The 23,090-nt window shown below is 47.5% G+C and overlaps 3 protein-coding genes, 1 long non-coding RNA gene and 2 gene segments (V, D, J or C); 5 read left to right on the top strand and 1 right to left on the bottom strand.

The window, feature by feature from the left end:
• The window catches only part of LOC102968706 (immunoglobulin lambda-1 light chain), a 718,086-nt gene that overhangs the window by 606,250 nt on the left and 88,746 nt on the right, over positions 1 to 23,090 (top strand). The window lies entirely within an intron of this gene.
• The window catches only part of LOC122232563, a 1,057,381-nt gene that overhangs the window by 963,554 nt on the left and 70,737 nt on the right, over positions 1 to 23,090 (top strand).
• LOC122232564 (immunoglobulin lambda-1 light chain-like) overlaps positions 1 to 23,090 on the top strand; it is a 586,739-nt gene that overhangs the window by 502,940 nt on the left and 60,709 nt on the right. The gene's annotated exons all lie outside the window — the stretch shown is intronic.
• Positions 1 to 23,090, top strand: part of LOC102959445 (immunoglobulin lambda-1 light chain-like) — a 480,152-nt gene that overhangs the window by 409,774 nt on the left and 47,288 nt on the right. The window lies entirely within an intron of this gene.
• The window catches only part of LOC102964473, a 277,151-nt gene that overhangs the window by 216,545 nt on the left and 37,516 nt on the right, over positions 1 to 23,090 (top strand).
• On the bottom strand, positions 878 to 7,127 carry LOC122232581. 2 transcript variants are annotated; one of them, XR_006209927.1, is made up of 4 exons: positions 6,316 to 7,127; positions 4,115 to 4,233; positions 3,305 to 3,398; positions 878 to 1,168 (listed from the first exon to the last, which is right to left on the bottom strand). It is a non-coding gene; the product is annotated as an uncharacterized LOC122232581 (long non-coding RNA). The 2 variants fall into 2 exon arrangements; XR_006209928.1 differs by lacking the exon at positions 4,115 to 4,233.

Raw genomic sequence — 23,090 nt, 5'->3', positions numbered from 1 at the left:
GGTAGGGTGCCCATCTATTTCAGTTCCAGGAACATATCATTAACTAGCCAACACCAACATATGTGTCAAATGATTCTGATTACCATTTGGTCCCACTAATCATTATGGTAGCCATCCCCACCTTGTCCCTTATGATAAAGTGGAACTGCGGGCTTTGTAACAAAGCAAGGATCCCATCAACTACAACTTTGGTACCCAATTCAGAGCTCAGAACCCTCAGAAAAGATATGTGTATATATTGTAAATATATGTGTACCTCTACACACACAAGCATACGTGCATCTACAAACGTACACACCACAAACAATAAATATGCATGTGCACACATATTCAATAGCATACTCACACGTCTATGCGTAAAACTATATAATATGAAGGGATGTGTGACAGGAATTTGATGTCATGCGGAACACACACACATGGGTGAGCTGCAGATAAGCCACAGTGACTCAGCTACAAAAGGGCTCCTGCTTCCCTTTCAGTTTTCAGGGAAGTTCACACAGGGACTCCTCTCATGAGTCCCCTTACCTGGAAACATACAACAATGAGAATTCTAACCCATCACTCCTGTCCCCGAGGTTATATGAGAAAATAATCATCTTGGAACTCAAATAGTTTTGAATCACAGACTCCTAAGGTCCTACTGTCCCTGCATCCTCAGACAAACCAGACTCTTCTCCACAGGGACTATCTCCAGACACACTCTTTAGTTCTTGTTCCTTCTTCCCATCCTGACAGCAGCTCCAAGGTCACCTCTGCAGAGAGGCCTCCTCCAGCCTCTCACCACACAGCACCTGCCTGTCATCTTGTTTGATCTTAATTCATTGTCTACATACCACACAACACAGCACATTTTCCCATCACTATATTTATTCATTGATTTGTTGTGTTCATTATTATCCTAACTGGTCAGGAAATTGTTAATGCAATACATGCACATCTCAGTCAGAGGCATGAACATTCATAAGCTCATTTTTCTCCCACAAAAACAGCTCTGAAGTCAGATGTGTTTCTCCAGGTAGTCAGCAATTCCGTGAGGTCCCATATCTGCTCACTTTTGGTCTCACCATCACTACTGTGAAAGACTTGCTTTTCATTGTTGTTGACAACAGACCTTGGAATGGCTGCTGCAGCACCAACTATCACATCCATGGTCAAGAAGAAAGCACTGCACATTAAAAAAAATTTCTTTAAGGGGCACCTGGGTGGTTCAGTCAGTTAAGCACCCGACTTCGGCTCAGGTCATGATCTTGCAGTTTGTGCATTTGAGCCCCAGGTTGGGCTCTGTGCTGACAGCTCTCTCTCTCTGCCCCTCCCCTGCTCACACACACTCTCTCTGTCAAAAATAAAACTTTAAAAATTTTTCAATTGAAAAAGAAAGGCACTACATGTATCTAGGCTGGTTTTCCTTCACAAGAGCAAGTGTCTCAGGAAAGAACCCCAGCTGACTGACACATCCATGGGCAAGCACTGGGCCACAAGGTCAATTGTGGCCCGGGAAGACCTGAGAATAGCAATGGTCTGGCTTTTAAATGAGTATTCAAGACAAGATCCAGATAGAGACTGTCTGCTGTATCACCAAAGCATGTGTTGTCCAATATACTGCCCCACAAACAAGATGGAAATTCTGGGACAGGGACTGTGTCTTGTTCACACTCATTTCCCAGGATGGAATGTCTGCCAGACAAAATGGGTCAATAAATGCTTGCTGGTGAGAGCTCTCCTGTCTCCAACCTTGGACTAACAGCCACCACTGCCCTATTTTAGCCCTGCACCAGCAGCCAGAACCAGTAGGAGGAGGACTCTGAGTCCTGTGTCCCTGGTGCCAAGCCCCAGACCCACATACATGACCACCCACCACCCAAGGTATGTGTAGTAATACCTCCTGTGCACCTTGCTTTCTCCTCCTCCAAATGAGCCTGCGCATACATTCATGAGTAATCTGATCCCTTCCTGCCTCATCTTGAGACTGGCAGGGGCTACTTAGAGGCAGGCAATTCCTCCCCTGGGGCCAGCAGTCCATGGAACAGGGAATCCTGCTCTGAACTGTGGATTCTGAACCTCCACCTGACAAAGGACTTCCCTGAGCCCCCAGCAGCCCTGTGTAGTGGCCACCAGGGGGCAGCAGAGATCACCTGGCAAAGCCACCTGCAGATGATGGGGGAGGGTCTGGGCATCAAGGCTCCTAACAGGGAGGAAAGGGTGGGTCTCCAGAACCTGAGACCTGAGGCGAAAGGTGTAGGTTTTCTGCAGTATCACCTTGACACTGATCTACAGTTCTGACTCGGGGTGTCTCACATCTGTCTTCTGTAGAATTTGCCTCTACCTCTAGCACAGGTCCAGCACTCCATGCCTCTCCACCTCATTTCTGCTAAACTCAGTCACTGTCAAACCTACCTCAAGCTGGGTCTGCCCCTGGTAGAGTGCATCCTGGGGGTACTGAGGCACAGCATCTATTATCTGTCTCAGCAGATCTCCCCAAGAATAGACACTACAGCACCTCAAGGGCTCCTTAAAATTCCATGTGCACTTAGCAAGGGAGGAATTTGTTCAGGTTTGATGCTCACACACAGTGATCTGGGGTAGGACACTGCACTGACCTAAGCCTCCCATGGTCACCCAAGGGCAAAGACAGAACACAACCTGGGGTGGAGATGTCAGACTGAACTATGGGATCAGAGAGTAGATCAGAAGCCACTTGGATGAGGATGGGTCTGCATGGGCTGCCACTTCCCTCTCTGTGCCCCTTGGAACTGAGTCCTTCTCAAAAACCACCAAGTTTCTTAGCAGCAGTCCCTGAGCCCTGGCTGATTTGCATGAAGAGCAGGTATGTCCAGCAAGGGGATAAGGGAAGCCTCGAAGGAAATCTGCCCAACCTTGGATCTCGGGAGCAGAATTACATTACCCCCACCATTGGCCTGGACCCCTCTCCTCCTCAGTCTCCTTGCTCACTGCACAGGTGCTGAATCCAGGATCACACCCACCCCAGCCCCACAAATCTGGGACACACCAGGCCTTGATTCTGACTTCAATAGAAGGCTACCTGTGGGAAGTAGGATGCTTATGACCCTGCTGCAGGAGGAGGGCTAGAGGGGTCAAATCCCCCACTGGGCTCACTGGCTCTGTGTGAGCCCTGAATGGCTGCACCTGCCCAGAGAAAGGAGCCAGGGGGTTCCTGTTTGTACAAAGGCTCCATCCACCAACCGGGCTCTTGGGTTCCATGGGGCCAGAGAGCCCCTGGAGCTCAATCACTGTGAGAGAGATGAGGGTTTCCTATAGATGAGACCCAAACCTGGAAGCCCACCTATTCTTTTCTTTCTTGTAGGCTCCATGGCCTCCTACATGCTGACTCAGTCTCCTTCCATTTTGGTGACCTTGACCCAGACAGCCAGGATCACCTGTAGGGGAAACAACAGTGGAAGTAAAAGTGTTTACTGGTGCCAGCAGAAGCCTGGCCAGGCCCCTATGTTGGTCATCTGTTACGGCAGGAACCGGCCCTCAAGGACCCCTGACCGATTCTCAGGCACCAACTCAGGGAACACGGCCACCCTGATCATCAGTGGGGCCCAGACTGAGGATGAGGCTGACTATTACTGTCAGGTGTGGGACAGTGGTAATGCTCACAGTGACACAGGCAGACCAGGAACACACACCCCTTCCCCGTCTGTGTCACATTTTCCTCCAGAAGACATGTGCACAAAGCAATCAGCAGGTCTGACCCAGGTGCCCAGACCCAAGGTCCGCAGACCTCTGTATCCACCCACGCTTCATGCAGTACCTCCTGAGGGTGATTTGGTGACACAGTGACACCCCACTGTGGTGTCACCCCTCTCCTGGGTTCACACATGCACACACCTCTGCCTGGAGTCCCTGACAGCTCACAGGGGTCCTCCTCACTGGGAGGAAGTTCACTGCTCTTTGTTCAGACAACTGCCTCCCCAGGTTTCTGTCCCTTCTCAGAGAGGTTCAGGTGAATGCTGATCTGAGGCCCCAAGGCCCTGCCTCAGATATATAGATATCCTGAAAGGTCCCAGCTTTAGGGATCCCTGCAGGGATGAGGCCTCATCTGATGTCTCACTCTGTGTGGGTTGCTTCCCCCTCTGCCCAGTCTGACCTCCATCCTCCTTCCAGATCTCCTACACATGTACTTCTCCATCTCAGAGTCTGCTTCCAGGAACCCAGTCCAGGATGGCCAGCATCTCCAACACAGACTGCAGGGAACTGTGGAGGCCACTATATAAACACAAAGCTCTGGTTTCTCCCTGAAAACCCCATTACATGTGTCAAAATCCCCAACAGATCAGTTTGTTCCCTGTATTTTTAAACAATGACAAAAATGAAGATACACTAGCTACTCTGGGTTCTGACAGACAGTTGGGAGGGTCACATCCATCCTGATTGTGAATAAGGGACATTGGGGCAGTTGCCTCCTCCTACAAAGTGACCAGAAGATACTCAATCCCATAAGGGAGACACACAATGGGTGCTTCCTCACTTCTCCCCCACAGATCTTGTACAAGGTTCTCTCCTTATACCCACCTACCCAAAAATATAGACAGAAAACCATTCTGTGAAAAACAGTTCAGCCTGTAAATGCTGTCAATGCTGACACTTAATAAGCTACCACAGTCCCCCGTCATCCACATGAAATTCACCCACATCCCCACAAACTACAGTTTCCAATTAAGATAATGCCGGCAGCCATGTTTCCACCGAATATGATGAAACCACCCAGCGAACAATTACAAACATGTTCAGCCCTTCCTCCCCAAGAGGATACAAAACATATTCTTGTGGGCTAGGTATATTTATTTGTGTCCCAGCTGATTTGCTATCCTGTAACTTCATATTGAGATAGAAATCTAGGTATTGTTAACACATCTGATGTTAGATAATAATGGGATGAGACAGGAGAATAAAACAGAAATATATGATTAATATATATCCAATCATATTCATACAACTTAAGGAAGATACACTTGTTACTTCTAATGTCCTCATTTCTCCCAGTATCCTGTGGTCAGAGTAGTGTCCATAATTACCTACTTCACTACCCACCCCATATCCACCTTGACCACAGCAATTATCTGAGTTAGTCATGATCCCTGCCAGTTCAGATGAACCAAATCTTCATTCTGGAAGATTCATCCCTTATCAGGCCTGCTGAACTGAATTGTGGTGCATTTATGACTGTGATCAGAGATGCAAAGTGTATTAGGGGACCTCCTGAATCCATACATACCCCTGCTCACCCCAGTTGTGTAGTAGAAACCTAGCTCCCCCATGAAGTCTCTGTGAATCACTCCAGCCAGTGCCCCCACTTTTCCTAATGATTCAACTCCCAGAAGTAGGCAAAAGGGGTCATGGCACATTCTCACCCACCAGCCCAGGGCAGCCAACATCCCACTGGGAATTTACCCACCCCCAAAACACACAACCCACATAGCTGGTGAAAAAGTTCAACTTAACCACACCATTATGGCACCTATAGTTTGTTCAAGTTCAGTGACCAGGGCAGGACAGTTAAGCCTCAAGTCCCAGGTGGCCTAGTAGGACCTGGTTAGACAAGCAGAAGGAATAAGATTGTCCATGGTGGCTTAGACCAGAGCACGAAGCTCAGTGAGCACACAGTCCTCTTGGTGGGGGAGGGGCACAACAGATGTAGGTGCAGCAGGTCTGGGTGGGGCCCAGACATCTGCATGTGGAACAGCTCCCAGGTGAGCTAAGGGTGCTGGTCCTCTGAGGACCGCACTGCCAGTGGTTTCACTCTTGCTCACCTACTAGTTCGTCCCAGCACAGATGAATGGCCCACAGGGGGGCACAGTGTGCGGCACAGGTGCCCTGCTCTCCCTCCCACCCAGGGTCCATGAGGTCAGGGCTCTGCACTCGCCTGGGTCCACATTGCTGTCTCCCCTCAGGCTTGAGCCATCAGTCCTGACTCAGCCTCCTCTTCTTCCTCCAGCCCCCTCCCCTCTCCTCTCCTACAGGTTCTGTGTCTCCCCTGACCTGAGACAGATTCCTTCCGTGTCTGTGGCCCTGGTCAGAGCAAGGATCCCCTGCTCTGGAGATAAGCTCAGGAGTGAAAATGCGTATTGGAACCAGCAGAAGCCAAGCCAGGACTCCAAGGAATTCTGAGGATCCTACATAGGGGCATGGTCACCCTGAGCATCAGTCAAACCCAGGGCCAGGACAAGGCTGACTATCGCTATACCACTTACCAAGTCAGTTGGGAGGAGCTGGCAGTGACTCACAGTGACAGGATGGGTGATGGGACAGAAATCCCCCTGCCCTGGTCTGACTCTCACTCTCACCCACCTTTTGAGCAGCTGCAGGTGAGGCCTCAGGGTCAAGTGTCCTCCCTGGTCCTGGCCCAGCCCCTGCAGAGTTGGAGAGTCCAGCAAGTTCTACGCCCTGTCTCTGTTTATCATGCTGAACAATGGCAGAGTTGGGAGGCTATTCTGACCATGGCTGTAATTAGGTTCCATGGTAAAGAACAAATATTTAGGGTGTCATTATATACCACACGAGCCCAGATGTAATCAGGTGTCACTCAGGAGGGAAGACAGCTCTCTCAGACAGCACAGTCCTCTCCTCCTGGGTACAGGCAGCCTGGATGGTCCCCAGGGATTATGTCTCCTCTGGTTCCTGGATGAGGCATCCCACATCCTGAAGGGCTGTCTAAGGTTCATGAAGAGGGGAACAGAACCCTCCTGCCCCAGGCCACTCCCTCCTTAGGTTTTACAGAAACTGTGGAAGAAGTGCAGACACCATCTTGGGTCCCACATGGGGACTTACTCCTACCACCACTGTCCTCCCATTGTCCCAGATCCCATCACCTGCAGGTCTGACCCTCAGCTCAGGGTCCTCTCCCAGCCACCCTTCCCTCTCAGATGCACCCCCCTTCATGTTCCTGCTCAGCTCAGTTAGTAGTGGGATGTTGGAGAAAGCAGTGATAGGTAATCCATGTGGGACCCCAGACACAGCGACAGGACCAGAGGCACATGTAGCACCCTAGTCCTTGTGGCTGCATTTGGATAAGGGAGGAGCAGAGAATAGTAACCACTTCCCTGAGTGGCCCAGCCCCAGGTGACTTAGGTAGAACCCACGGCTGATCTGAGCCCACCTGTATCAAACCCCCACCCCAGCATCTTCCTCTCAGAGGCCCCTCTATGAGCCCATCAGCTGCCAAGGGACCCTGGCTTATTACCTGGAAATGGACTCTTATGACACCTGACCACACCCTCTGTGCCCCAAATGCTCACCTTAGGAGAAAACACCATACAGGCCCTTATCTGGATTGGAAATTCAGGTCCCTCAGGTTTGTCCTCTGCTTTCAGATCCTCTAGCCACCCCTCTGCTTCTCCCCAGGGCGCTACTGGGCTTTTCCCACATGATTCTCACTGGTTGTTTCTTCTTTCCGTACATCACTAGAGTAGCTGCAGAGTTACCACTTCGAGAGGACTCTGTCTTGTTCATACAAAATTCTCTTGATGGAATATGTGCAAGAACAATGTGGGTCTGAATAAATGTCCACTCTGTGAATGTTGTCCTGTTTCTGTCTCTGCGGCATTAGTCCCAGGTCACCCCCCACACACACACCAGTCCTGCATCTATAATTGGAACCAGTAAGAGCCATCCTCTGAGTCCTGTGTTCCCCAGTGCTAAGCTGTTGTCCCACATGCATGACCTCCCACCATCCCCAGGGACAGGTGCAAAGACGCCTCACCGAAACCTGGGCTCTCCTCCTCCAAATGAGTCTATTCATGTTTTCATGGGTAATCTGGGGCCCTCATGCCAGGACGTGAGGCAGGCAGGAGCCATGCATAGAAAAGTCATTCCTCCCTGGGGCAGCAGTCCATGGAGCAGGACTCAGCATCTGAGCTGTAGGTTAGGAATCTACACTTTACAAGGGAGGCCCTAGCACCTCCAGCAGCCAGTGTGGACTGGCCACCAGGGGGCAGCAGAGATCACCTGCCAAAGCCACCTGCAGATGGGAGAGTCTGGCCATTAGGGCTTTTAACAGGCAAGAGGGGTTAGCAACCAGGACCTGAGACCTTCAGGTTATTTGTCATTGGCCTACAGTGTCATCCTTCACTCTCAAGTACACATTCTTCAGGGTGTATGTGTGTTGGGTCCTGCTCATGGAGACATTGCCTATTTCTCTAACACAGGTAGAGGTACTTGGTCTGCCACCAACTCACATCCCAGCTCACTTTAATGGAGCTAAAGCACTGTCACTGTCCACAAACACCAGTGCTCCCTGTGAGCACGTTTCCCACTCCCTCCCCTTACCCTGACGGACACAGCTGCTCCTCCTTCCTGGAAGTTCCCCTACCTGTCCCTCCACTCATCTCTCTCATGGGAGGGAGAGGGCACTGAAAATTCAGTTCTTCCCTGTTCCCAGTACCTGCAACACTGTAATTTCTCGGTAAAGTTTTTTTGACTTAACTTGTAAAGTAAAATATTTATTACGTATTTTTTTACAACTGAACACAACTTAATTATGACAAACATTCCCTTGAAGAGTTACTAAACTTTGAAGCCCCCTCTCATTCTCATATACAGCGATCATTTCTTTTCACACTTGATCTCATGGGAGGGAGATCTCTCCCTCATCTCTCTCATGGGAGGGAGAGGGCACTGAAAATTCAGTTCTTCCCTGTTCCCAGTACCTGCAACACTGTAATTTCTCGGTAAAGTTTTTTGACTTAACTTGTAAAGTATTTATTACGTATTTTTTTACAACTGAACACAACTTAATTATGACAAACATTCCCTTGAAGAGTTACTAAACTTTGAAGCCCCCTCTCATTCTCACATACAGCGATCATTTCTTTTCACACTTGATCTGTCCCTGTCCCTCACTGCAAAACGGGGATACTAAGGCACAGTGCCCATAACCTGCTGCGGGAGATTATACCCGAGAGCCGACTCTTACAGCACCATTAGTAACTCCATATGCTCTTGACAGAGGATGAATTTTATTTGGTCTCTGTGGCCCATGACCTGTGATCTGGGGTAGGACCCTGCACTTCTGTGAGCCTTATAGTGTCACTTACAGAATGTGTTCAGAAAATAAAGACACACTCCACCTTTGAGGTCTCAGTGTCCAGGCCAGCCAAGGATCAAACCCAGGACATGAACTGGGAGGGAGATATCAGCCCCAGACTGTGGGACCAGGCTCCTCCTCCCCTCTCTGTGTCCCTAGGGGCTGAGCCCTTCTCTGAACCCCTGAGGCTCAGCTTATTTGCATAACCAGCAGGTCTCTCAAGAAAGGGGATAAGACAGGCCTGGGAGGAACTTTGCCCAGCTTCTGGGGTCTTGGTAGCGGCATCAGGGCACTTCCACCATGGCCTGGACCCCTCTCCTCCTCAGTGTCCTGGCATACTACCCAGGTGCTGTGCCCAGGCTCACACCCACCCCAACCTCAGAGATATAAGACAAAACTGAGTCTGACTCTGAGCTCAGCAGGGAGCTGTCTGGGGTGGGGGTGGGGGGGGGGCGGAGGGGCAGGATGCCTATTACACTGTATGGGATGAGGGCCTAGAGAGGTGTAATCCCTCCACCTGTGCTCACTGGCTCTGTGTGAGCCCTGAGGGGGTGGTCCTGAGCAGAGAAAGGCGTGGATGGGTTCTCATTTTCAAGACTCCATCCACTAGCCAGCCCCATAAGCCTCTGGGACTGAAACTTATAAGAGGAGTCACCCTAGAGCCCAGAGAATTCCTAGAGCTCTATTCAGGCCAGGCAGCTTAAGGGATTTCCTGGAAATGGGTCCTTCATCTTCCAGCCCAACTCATTTTTTCTCTCTTGCAGGTTCTGTGGCCTCCTATACGCTGACTTAGCCCTACTTGGTGTCAGTGACCCTGGGACAGACAGCCTGGATCACCTGTGAGGGAAACAACACTGGGGGTAAAATGTTCACTGGTACTAGCAGAAGCCAGGCCAGGCACATGCTGGTTATCTGTTATGATATCGATCGGTCCTCCGGGATTCCTGACCCATTCTCTGGCTCCAACTCAGGGAACATGACCACACTGACCATCAGTGGAGCCGGGACTGAGAATGAGGCTATTACTGTCATGGGTGGAACAGTGGTAATGTTCACAGTGAGACAGGCAGTCAAAGAAATGAGACACAAATCCCTTGCCCATCTGTGTCACACTCTCCTCCAGCCCCAGGAGGCCTTTGGACAAAGCAATGAGCAGGTCTGACCCAGACCCCCAGATCTGAGTCCCCAGAACCCCCCCAGCTCACCAGGCTTGCTCTGCACAGGGTAGATCAGGGGAGGATAGGCCCACAGTTATTGTGACTATGTTTCATTTGTTACTGTGAGTGGAGGAATGACTGAACAGGTTAGAAGACATGGAAGATATTTTCTAAAGACCAAATCTTTTAAAACTTCCCAAAATGAAAATTACATGATTTGAAACACACTGATATTGTCAGCAGATTTGACGCCACAGAAGAAGAGATTAGTGCAAAAAATTAGTGCAAGAGCAAAACCTAGAAAAAAATGAACAAGGCCTCAGTGTGGTTAAGACAACTTCATGTGGCCTAAAGTGTGTAACTAGAGTAACTGAGGAAGAGAAGATGGGGAGCAGGTGGTTAATAGAAAAAAAAAAACATTTAAAGAAATAATAGCCAAAAATATTCAAAATTGGTAAAACTAATTAGCCAGGATATCCAAAGCTGAACAAACCTCTGACACAGGGAACATGAGAAACAGCACAACACGCATCATAATGAAATTGCTACAAACCCGTGATGCAGACACCCTCACAGCCTGAGAGGAGACGTGTTCCTACAGAGGATACAGAGGAACCAGCTTCATGCTAAGAGCATAGTTCTCGTTACGTGTCGTGTAAGCAAGAAAACAAAATATTTGTCACAGACTCTGAGTCTAAAGTTATCTCTTGTCTAGCAAAAGAGCAGGACACAGGATTGAAAGCAAGAGATGCCTAATGCCCGGGAAAAGACAAGAGCCCCAAATAAGGGTCCTTGCCCCATTTTTATTAGGATCAGAAGGCTTACAAACATGGTGACGGATGTGCACAAAGGGACAATGAATCTGTGAACATTAACTCGTGATGGAAAGGGGGTCTTGAAGATATTCGTGGTTAGGGGTTTGGGTTAATACAAAACAAAATCCGGACACCGGGAAGTCGGGAGGAAGGTTGTTTACAGCGGACACGAGGCAGCACCCCTGTTTATCTTAGCCTCGGGGATAAGACAGGTAGGGGGAATAACCTCAGGTTGACAAGACACCTTTTCTTTTGTTAACCATCTCCGCTCTGGGCTGCTTTGCCTGCAGTGCAGCAGTCCATAGTCCAATTCACCAATTTACCTAACCTGGCCCTATTCTCCTGTGAAAGCAGCTTTTCTGCTATAGTACTAAATTTGGGGTGCTTTCACCCTGAATATCTAATCTTGTTATTCCTATGTATTGGGCACCTCTGTACCAAAGACAGAGTGCCTTTGCCTCTCTCTGTCTCTATTTTGGGGGGCTCTGCACCCCCTCCCTATTTTGGGGTGCCTTCGCATCTCCCTATTCCTGGCAACTTTGTGCCTTCCTATGCTCGGGGTGCCTTTGCACCCCCCTATTCTTGGGGTGCCAATCTGATTTACCCAAACTCAGGTGTGAGCATTTTATGACTTTGTATTTCTTTATGCCTTGTTAACCCATTGGTGTAAACCCAGGGGATTCCTAAGCTGATCCCCCACAATACTAAAAAACAAACAAAAAAAACCCAAACTTGTCAACCTTGATCTTTCTCCCACTGAATATGTCATTGAGAAGGAAAGACAAAATAAAACTTTCACAGATTGCAAACCTCACGGAACTGACCACCCACAGACCCTCACCACAGCAAAAGTAAAGGACGCCCCTTGACAGAAGGAAAGGGTGACAGAGAGGAATGAGAATCTACACAAAGATTTTAAAAAGCATCAGATATCATAACCACATATATAAATATAAAAACCTTTTATTGGTTAATGCCTATAACAGGTATTCAACTGTTTATAGCAAAGATACTAACAATATATTTTGATTTTTGGAGTAAAAATAAAAATATGACAATGAGGACAGAAATGATAGGGGAGAGAAGACCATGTTATGACATCCTTATTCTGCACGTAAATGACTCATGTCACTGGGAGGGACCTTGATAAGTTAGACCTGAGTGCTGGAGGGCTCCTGGGTGGCTCAGTCAGAAGTGTCTGACTTTGAGGTCATGATCTCACAGTTCATGAGTTCGAGCCCCACGTCGGGCTCTGTGCTGACAGCTTGGAGCCTGGAACCTGCTTTGCATTCTGTGCCTCCCTCTCTCTCTGCTCCTCCCCCACTTGTGCTCACTCTCTCTCTCTCTCTCTCTCCCTCAAAGATTAATAAACATTAAAAAAAAGTTTAAAAAAAAGAAGTGAGGGCTGGAAATCATACAGAAACAATGATAACAAAACCATTTTAACAACAAAGACTAAGAGCTAATAAAGTGCATAACTTTGGATTCTGCAGGAAATACAGATTCCAATGGACAAATATCTCACTTTGTTCGGGGAACAATGATAAGTATTCCAGCAGATGTACCATTAGCAGAAAATCAAGAGGAGGATGGTGGATTTACATCTTTAAAATACTGAAAGAAGAAACAAAACTGAGTATTTCATCTAGGGAAAATGTCCTTCAAAAATGGAAGCTAAATAGGTGCACCTGGTGGCTCAACTGGTTAAGATTCTGACTCTTGATCTCAGCTCAGCTTGTGATCTCTTCATTTGTGAGATGGAGCAGGGCGTCAGCCTGCTTAGGATTCTCTCTCTCCCCCTCCCCAGCTCGTGCTCACTCTCAAAACAAATATATAAACTTTAAAACATTTAAAAATTTTTTTAAATTAAAAAAATTAAGTGGCGCCTGGGTGGCTCAGTTGGTTAAGCATCCGACTTCAGCTCAGGTCATCATCTCACAGTCCAGTCCATGAGTTCAAGCCCCGCATAGGGCTCTGTGCTGACAGCTCAGAGCCTGGAGCCTGCTTGGGATTCTGTGTCTCCCTCTCTCTCTCTGTCCCTTCCTCACTCATGCTCTGTCTCTCTCTGTCTCAGAAATAAACATTAAAAAACTTTTTTTAAGAAAAAATTAGAAAACAAAAATGGAGGCTAAATAAAACGTTTCTACCCATGCAAAAACTGACAGAGGTTCTCTTCAGTGAGACCCATATAAAACCAATAATCATGGACATCCCTCAGGCAGGAGGAAATGATTCCAGAAAGAATCTAAAGCTACAAAATGAATGCAAAAATCAGAAATGCTAAGTGCAGGGATAAATACTGAGACTGTGTATTATCTAAATCTCTTTAAAAGATAATTCACCATGTAAAGCAAATATAATAAGTATGTATGTTGGAACTTATAATACAGCTAAAAGTAATAGGTGTGACAATGGTAGGGAATAAGCTAAGAGACAAAGCTAGAATTATGTTCTCAGATTCTATGTCATGTGGTATAACATCACCTAAATGTAGGTTTTGATGAGTTACTAATAAGACAGCAAGAACTTATAGCTAATTAGTAGAAAAAAGGAGACAAAATGGAATCATTAAAAATGCTCCATTAATACAAAAAGAAGAGAGAGAGAGAAATGCACAAAAGAAACAAAACACAGCACGAAGAAGAATGAAATAGCAAGGTGGTATATATAAACGATATTGCTAATCACATTTTTAAAATGGTCTTATAACCACAATTAAAGACAGAGATTATCAAATTGAGTTAATTTGATAACAAATTAAGTCTACATATAAAAGCATACAGTAAACAAAAGATACTAATATTTAAGCAAAGTCCGAGACAAGTTCCCAACCAATTCTGCTCCACAATGTGGAACATAAAAAATTTGCAGGGGCGCCTGGGTGGCTCAGTCGGTTAAGCGTCAGACTTCGGCTCAGGTCATGATCTCACGGTCCGTGAGTTCGAGCCCCGCGTCAGGCTCTGTGCTGACAGCTCGGAGCCTGGAGCCCATTTCAGATTCTGTGTTTCCCTCTCTCTGCCCCTCCCCTGTTCATGCTCTGTCTCTCTCTGTCTCAAAAATAAATAAACGTTAAAAAAAATTTTAAAAAAATTTGCAGGGAACAGAAAGACAAACTGGAAAGATGAACACTTAAGAATAGTTGGGATGGGAAGGATGCCTGGGTGTCCAACTTTTGATTTCATTCAGGTCATGATCTCATGTTTCCTGAGATCAAGCCCCACATCAGGCTCTGTGCTGACAGCGTGGAGCCTGATTCTCTCTCACCCTTTCTCTCTGCCCCACCCCCCCCTTTCTCAAAATAAAAACAATAAGCATTTTAAAAAACAGAGATGGTAGAGATTGTAGTATTAATAATAAAGACTTAGGTGCACATGTGAACATCAGTACTAGAAACATTACCTATTCCCACCATGACCCAACTGCATTAACTGGGATGCGGAAACATCAGACTGGATTCCTAAGTGGACAGAAAAGGGGTGGATATAGGATATCACACATGGCTCCTAGACCACGACCCTTTGCAAATTCAAATGCAAAAAAACAAAACAAAAACAAAACACTTCAGTTTACCCTGCACTCTCCCTTGTAACAATGGGCCAGGCTAGGGCATTTCACCCTTGGACACATACAGGAATCACACCTGTCCTGCCTCCTGCACCGTGTACGTGACCTGTGTGTGCTGGGCTGGGGAGAGCAGGGGGGCAGCTGCCTGGGGGAGGCTGGGCTCCCTGGTCCACACCCTTTCTCAGGTGACAGGTGCTTTGGGGTGAGCTGACCTGCAGGGGGGAAGCTCCTGGTCTGAGTCCTCCTCCACCAGCAGGGGGCAGCAGAGCTGCAGCAGGAGCCCCAGGACAGAGGCTGGGGCTGCCCAGGTGGAGCCTCACAGGGACACCAGGCCTGGGGGGCAGCAGGTGTCTGTCCAGGGTTCAGTCATCAGAAGAGAGTCGGGATGATCCATCCTATCCCTTCAGGCTCTAGGGGCCACATTCTGGGGGTCAGACTTACACAGTGTCACCCAAGACACTGTAGGGGTCTTGACACAGTTAATGCTTTGCTTGGGAATGCCAGTCCCCTCAGTGTCCACCAGTGTTCCCAGGGAACTGACTCTGTGCTGGGCACATCCAGAGATGGCCTGACCACTCACCCTCAGCCTCTCATTCCCTACCTGCAGGACGCCAGCTGCTTTGCTCAGGATCATCTCAGAGGGCAAGAGATGGAGCACTCAGAGCCCCTGGTGCCAGGAAGGAGTGTCCTTAGCCTCCTTGTAAGGCTGTCTGCAGAATGAAGTGGATTCTCACTACCTGAGATCACAGCTCTGGTCCCTGGGCTGTCCTAGGGTCAGTGAAGGATCCAGCTTCCTGCAGGGACCCCAGCTCTGGCTCCAAAGTTCACCCCATCTGGGAAGACATAAACCTGAGGACCCTAACAGGACATGGAACTTGAAGGTGACTTTTTTAGTCAGGGATGGTTTCTCATGCAATTCACATGTTTACTTGAAACACTGATGAACAAACATAAAGGAATCAAAGCGTTGACAATGCTACATGCTGGCCTGTTGTAGGATGGGGGGTGTCACAGAGATGAGACACCACTTGTTACTAGACCAGAAGTTGTGATGAATCTCCAACAGGTGGTTGTTGAACAAGAGGACTCTCACAGACAAAATGATGAACAAACATTTTACTGATAAAGCTCCACATTCTAATGGCATGCCAAGGATGGGACCACATGCCTCTGGGGATGCAGAGAGGACAGGAAGCAGTAGTAGGAAGGTAATGAGGCCACAAGACCACCTTGCCCTGAATCAGGTGTTGTCTGTATCTCTCAGAGGGCCCAGCCCAGCCCCATGGCCATGCTCCTGGGAGATCACAGAGGGAGCCAAGGACTGACCCCAACATGGTTGTGTGAGATGGTCATGATGTGGTCAGCCCCTGGAAGGTGACTGATCCCAGACATTGGAGGCCAAGGCGGTTTGGTCTTTTTTTTTTTTTACCTGACAGCAGATTGCAGGAAGTTGGGGGCTCTCCTCTTCCTCCTCAGTCACATATTCTGATCTCACAATTTGTTTATCTACTAGGGGGCCCAAAAGTGTAGGAAATTTGCATAGCTTCTAACAGTCACTGACCCAAAGACCTGGAAGGGAATAAGAGAGGCTGGGGTACAGCCCAGCAGTGCTGTGGGTCTAAGGAGGCAGGGCTCTGGGCATCCCCACCATGGCCTGGACCCCTCTCCTGCTCCCTGTCCTCAAACTCTGCACAGGTGCTGCCCCTGGGTTCCTCACACAGGACCTGAGCTGGGCCTGCCCCAAACCATGAGCTCAGCCCCAGCACAGCCTCAGTATTGGGAATGAGAGAATGAACCACCAGATATCACAACAACCTGTCTTCTGTCTTTTCAGGCTCTGTGGCATCCAGTGAGCTACTCAGCCACCCTCAGTGTCAGCAGCCCTGGGACAGGCAGCTACAATCACCTGCTCTGGAGATGTACTGTCAGAGAAATATTCATCTTGGTACCAGCAGAAGCCAAGCCAAGCACCCGTGCTGGTCATTTATAAGGATAGTGAGCGGCCCTCAGGGATCCCTGACCGATTCTCTGCCTCCAGTTCAGGGAAAACAGTCACGCTGACCATCAGCGGGGCCCAGGCTGATGATGAGGCTGACTACTACTGTAGGTCATCAGACAGTGCTAATAAGGTTCACAGTGGCACAGGTAGATGGGGAAGTGAGACACAAACTCCTTCCCAGTCTGTGTTCTCTCCTCCAGCCGCAGGGGGCTGGTAGACAAAGCAGTGAATAGATCTGGCTCAGGTTCCCACATCTGATGTCCCCAGGCTGCCCCTTCCCCACACCTCTCCAGGCTGGCTCTGCAAGCGGTGGATTGGCAGAGGATATGTTTGCATCTATTATAACTATATTTAATCTGTGACTGTGAGTGCATGAATTACCGGATATATTAGGAGCAGATATAGAAGACATTGTTCAAAGACCAAATCTTTTAAACCTTCTCTAATGAAAATCACATGATCTGAGATGTAAAAATACACAGATGAGATTTCCAGCAGATTACAGGCTGCAAAAGAAGTGATTAGTGACCCTGATGTCATAGCAATAGAAAACGATTCAAAATGAAACACTGAGTGAAATAGCTGGAAAAACTGAATAAAGGCGCAGTGAGTGCAGGGAAGACGACTTCACTCCACCCAAGGACTGTAATTGGGAGTACCTAAGGCAGAGAAGGTGGGGAGTGAGTGGTGACTGAAAACATCTGAAGGAAAAAGAGTCAAGAAGTTTTTAAATTTGGTGAAACCCATGAACCAATAAATCCAAGAAGCTCAACAAAGACCAGGGAACAGAGAACATGAGCGCACAATACACATCATAATGAAATTGCTACAAACCAGCGATGCAGATACTCTCCCGGCCAGAGAGAGGACACGTGTTCCCTATAGAGGAACCACCTTCATGGTGGGAGCACATTTCTCATTACATGTCATGAAGCAAGAAAACAGGGGAGCAATGTCTTCAAAACACTTTAAAAAAAACTGTCAACCTTATTTTTTTTATTTGTTTTCTTTATAACCCCATCCCCTCCTTCACTCATCCTCCCACCCCACCCACTGGTAGCCATCAATTTGTTCCCAATAGTTAGGAGTGAAGACAAAATAAACCTTTCTCAAACTGTGAACCTCACAGAACTAATCACCCACAGACCCTCAGCACAAACAATAGGAAAGGACACCCTCAGACAGAAGGAAAGGGACACAGAGTGAAATGAGAATCTATACAAAGATACAAAAAGCATTAGATACCAGGGCGCCTGGGTGGCTCAGTCGGTTGAGTGTCCAACTTCAGCTCAGGTCATGATCTCATGGTTTGTGAGTTTGAGCCCCATGTCAGGCTCTGTGCTGACAGCTCAGAGCCTGGAGCCTGCTTCGGATTCTGTGTCTCCCTCCCTCTCTGCCCTTCCCCTGTTCTCTCTCTCTCTCTCTCTAAAAAACAAAAACATTAAACATTTTTTTAAAAAATGCATCAGATATCAAAAACTAAATAGATAAGTATAAAAATATTTTATTGCTTAGTGTCTATTTAAAAAGTCAACTGTTTAAGTGGAAATAAGAATGATATGTTGTGATTCATAACGGATGTAAAAACAAAATATATGACAGTGTCGGCAAAAATGATGGGGAAAGAAAATCATGTTATCACCTCCTTATTCTAGATGAGAATAACATCACATCACAAGGAGGTACTTGATAAGTTAGGAGGTGAGGATTTCCATCCCTAAGTTAGAATTAAAATAAAACCATTTGAACACAAAGAGCAAGAGTTAATAAGGTGCATTAGTTAGGATTCTCCAGAGAATGCGGATCCAATCGGACATATGTCTCATACACCTCAATGTATATTTATGTTACACACACACACATGCAGAAAGAGACAGACAGACAGAAATGTATTTTGAGACCTGGATCATGTGGTCATAGGTTGGCAGGTGTGAAGATGCAGGGAGACAGGAAGGCTGGACATTCAAGCAAGACCGATGTTGCAAAGTTTAGTCTAAACATAGTCTAAATGTTTGACATGTTAGCTAGAGACAGAGAAGAAAATTAAAGGATACAAATCAAATTTCTAAGGATGAAATCTACGATGTCTCTGATTACAAATAAAACAGTTGAGTGACAGCACACGATAAGAGGAGCAGGCAAGGGAATGTGAAGACACAGCATAGATAGTGCAAAGTGAAAAACAGAAAAAAGGTTTAAATTTTTTTAACATTTATTCAGTTTTGAGAGACAGAGAGTGAGCAGAAGAGGGGCAGAGAGAGAGGGAGACACAGAATCTGAAGCAGGCTCCAGGCTCTGAGCTGTCAGTACAGACCCTGACGCGGGGCTCGAACTCATAAACCATGAGATCATGACCTCAGCCGAAGTCAGACGCTTAACCGACTGAGCCACCCAAGTGCCCCCAGAAAACAGACTTAAAGTTGAACAGAGAATCACCAAGCTGCAGGGCACCTTTAGCAATGGAACAGAATGTGATTGTGTCAGAAAAGGAGAGAAAGTGGGAGTGCAGAAATGGAAAATGTCTGAAAGATTATTGGCTAAAATGCTCTAAATGTGATGGAACACAAGAGGGACAGATCCAAAAATCTCAAAAAACCTCAAGCACAAGAAATAAAAGGAAAAAAGAAACAACCCTATCAATATCAAATGCTCAAGGCAGTGAAAAGGAGACCATCTTAGAAGCAGCCAGAGGAAGTTAAGCGACCGATTTCAGCTCAGGTCATGATCTCACAGTTCGTGGGTTCAAGCCCCACATCAGGCTCTGTGCTGATGGCTCAGAGCCTGGAGCCTGCTTCAGATTTTGTGTCTCTCTCTCTTTCTCTGCTCCTCCCTCACTCGCACTCTGTCTCTCTGTCTCTCTCTCTCTTTCAAAAATAAATAAACATTAAAAATTTTTTTAATAGGGGCACCTGGGTGGCTCAGTCGGTTAAGTGTCCGACTTCGGCTCAGGTCACGATCTCGCGGTCTGTGAGTTCGAGCCCCGCGTCAGGCTCTGGGCTGATGGCTCAGAGCCTGGAGCCTGCTTCCGATTCTGTGTCTCCCTCTCTCTCTGCCCCTCCCCCGTTCATGCTCTGTCTCTCTCTGTCTCAAAAATAAATAAACTTAAAAAAAAATTAAAAAAAAAATTTTAATAAAAAAAAGCAGCTAGAAGAAAACACACTCCGCACTCGGGAACAAAGAGGAGGATTCTAGTGGATTTTGCACTGGTGGAAATGCCAGCAAGAGACAATGGATTAACATTTCTAAACTACTGAAAGAAGGGGAGAAAATAATGCTTCACCTTGGGAAAATATCTGTTAAATGAAATCTAGATAAAATTGTTCACACATAGAAAAACTGACAGAAGTTTTCACGAGCTGACCCATAATAAGAGCAACAATAACGGACATCCTTCAGGCAGGAGAAGGTGGTTCCAGGTAGAATCTGAATCTACAAAATGAATGTAAAAATCAGAAATGCTAACTACAGGGATAAATATTAACATTTTTCCTTTAAAAGATAATTCGTGGTGCACAGCAAATGTAAGAACTAGGTATATTGGAATTTCTAACATGGGTAAAATAATATGCATGAAAATCATAATGAATATGCTGAGAGGTGAGAGACAGAAGTATGTTATCAGGTGTTCACACTCCATGCAACGTGGCAGCATACGAGAATGTACACTATTCCAAGTTACTGATAATCCGATAGCAAGAACTTATAGCTTGTAAGCAAAAAGAGATAAAAAGGAATCATGAAGAAAAAATGTTTCATTCATCAAAAAAAAGAGAGACACATGGAAAGAAGGAACAAAGAACAGATAGGACAGGAAAATAAAAGCAAGATGCTGTATTGAAATGATAATACTAATCACATTCAGGAAACGGTCTAAAAGACAAGGTTTGTCAGACAGAGTTTCACAGCGGCACCAGATGCTGCCTACCAGAAAGGCAAATGGAAATGACACGGAAATGGAAGCAACATTTCAGGATGATTCCCACCCCATTCCGCTGCACAATGTGGAACATCAAACATTTACAGGGAACAGATCAAAAATCTAGGGAGATGAATTGAATCCTTAAAATAATTAGGATAAAACCTTTTCTGTTATGGATTTTACGTACAAAAAGAAGGTAAGAAATATTTGCAAAGTACACTTCATGAGAACAGCTACAGAAATGGCCTCACATGACCCTTCCCTTCCTAGCCTTTAAGACTTTCAAACACAGAGTGACAAGAGCTCCCCTGCAGAGCCAGGAGGCGAGCACAGCTCCTCGTGAGCCAGATCCCCACGAAGCCCACCCAGAAGCACAGAGATTCTCTCCACCAGCCTAAGGAGGAGCACTTTCACAAGGACCGGTGAGAGCATGAGGGAGGCTTGAGGTGACCAGGCTCAGCTGTGGGCTCAGGAGACAGAAGTCTAGGGTCCCCGCTATGACATGGACCCTCTCCTGCTCCCCTTCCTCACACTCGGCTCCGGTGCTGCCTCCCAGGCCCTGCCCACAAGGTTCAGCCCCCACAGGACACTGGGCATGACTCTGACCGTACTCTCAGCCCAGGGGATGCTGCAGAAGTGGGACCCCTGAGAATGAGCCCCACAGTATCCTGAACCTACAGGCACTGTCATCCCCTAGAAGACTCATCTGCCCTCTGTAGAGTGGCCATGAGACCCCTGTCACTCCCACCTGCTTAGGGGAGCAGAGAAAGAGGACCAAGCAATAATGCAAAGCAGAGCATCGGAACCCAGGCCAGCCCCCTGCACAGCCAGACAGCCTCCACCATCCCCACAGATTCTCCAGCTCTAACCTGGGACACCTCCCTGCTAACCCACCCCATGTACAGGCTGAGGAGGCCCCTTTATAGGTCAGGTCAGGATGGGGATGGCAATGAGCTGAGGGACAGAAGCCCTGCTGCCCAGCCTGGCCTCACACTCACTCCTTCCCTCCTTGGTCAAGTTCTGCCCCAAAGAGCCCAGGGACTAGTGGGCTCCATTCCAGGACTTGACCCACTTTCCTCTGTTTTCTGGGCACCTAGTCTCTCGGGCCTTCCCTTTACCTGCCATGAAATGAAGAAGCTTATATTGATATAAGAAACACTTTTTTTCACATTACATAATACAAAATACTGTAAGAGTCTTATTAATGAGAGAGACTCCATGGGGTCTCAGTGAGTTAACTTTGGTGTAGGAGCCTCATGCGTTCCTCTGTGGGAATCCAAGGGAAAATTTTTGGCTAACCTATGACCTCTATCATGTGCAACTATATCCAAGTCTGAATTAGCAGATTCCCAATTTCACCAAACAACAGACGAGACTAGTTTACAAATCCTGCCACACCATGCATCCAGGAGAGGTGGGTTGGAATTAAAAAAAAAACAAACTAGAAAAGATAATAATAACAATAGGATTAAAGGTTTGGGTGCTCAACTGAACTTAGTGCCAGAAGCATCACCTGTTGCCATGATGACCCAACTACACTAATAGGGATGCAGGAGGCATCGGTTTTGATTCCTAAATACACAGGAATCTGGTGGCTGTGAGACATCACATAGGTTTGTCTGGACACTAACCCTTTTCAAATGCAATAGACCTTACACTTTACTGTTACACTCCTTTTTGTAAGAAGACTGTGGGCTAGGCCAGGGTATTTCAGTCCTGGGATAAGTATAAGAATCACCCCTGTCTTGCCTCCTGCCCAGTGTATATGACCTGTCTGTGCTGGGCTGGGGAGGGCAGGGCCAGCAGCTGCCCATAGGAGGTTGAAACCCTGGTCCACACCCTTTCTCAGGTGACAGGTGCTTGGTGACCTGACCTGCAGGAGGGAAGCTCCTGGTCTGAGTCCTCCTCCACCAGCAGGGGGCAGTAGAGCTACATCAGGAGCGGCAGGACGGAGGCGGGGGCTGCCCAGGGGGAGCCTCACAGGGACACCAGGCCTGGGGGGCAGCAGGTGTATAAGTTTCTATCCTCAGAAGAAAGTGGGGACAATCCAACCTGTCTCCACAGGCTGCAGCGACCACATTCTGAGGTTCTGACTCGGTGTCACCCAGAATATTGACAGGAGTCCTGACACACTGAGCGGGAAATGAAGGTCCTCTATCTACCAGTGTTCCCAGGGACTGACTCCTCTGTGCTGGGCACATCCACGGATGCCCTGACCGCTCATCCTCTGCCTCATCTTTGCCACCTACAGGCCAGCTCGGACCCTGGGCTGCAGCTCCTTGCTCAGGAGCAGCTGAGGGAGAGAGCAGCAGGCAACCGGGAGCTGCTGGTTCCTGGAAGTAGCGTCAGCAACCTGCTTATGAGACTGTCTCCAGAGTAAAGTGGATTCTCCCAGCCTCAGGCCACAGCTCTGGTCCACGGGCTGCTCTTGGTTCAGTGACAGCATCCAGCTCCCTTCAGGGACCCCAGAGCTCACGCCTTGTAGGAACGTGCGACTTGGTGACCCATACAAAAACCAGGAAGCTTAAAATTTGCTTCCAGTGGTGTTTCATCCTTTTCACATGTCTATATACAACACTGATGAAAA

Source organism: Panthera tigris, chromosome D3, assembly GCF_018350195.1.
Source record: "Panthera tigris isolate Pti1 chromosome D3, P.tigris_Pti1_mat1.1, whole genome shotgun sequence".
NCBI lineage: Eukaryota > Metazoa > Chordata > Mammalia > Carnivora > Felidae > Panthera > Panthera tigris.
This window is presented reverse-complemented; position numbering and strand designations above follow the sequence as displayed.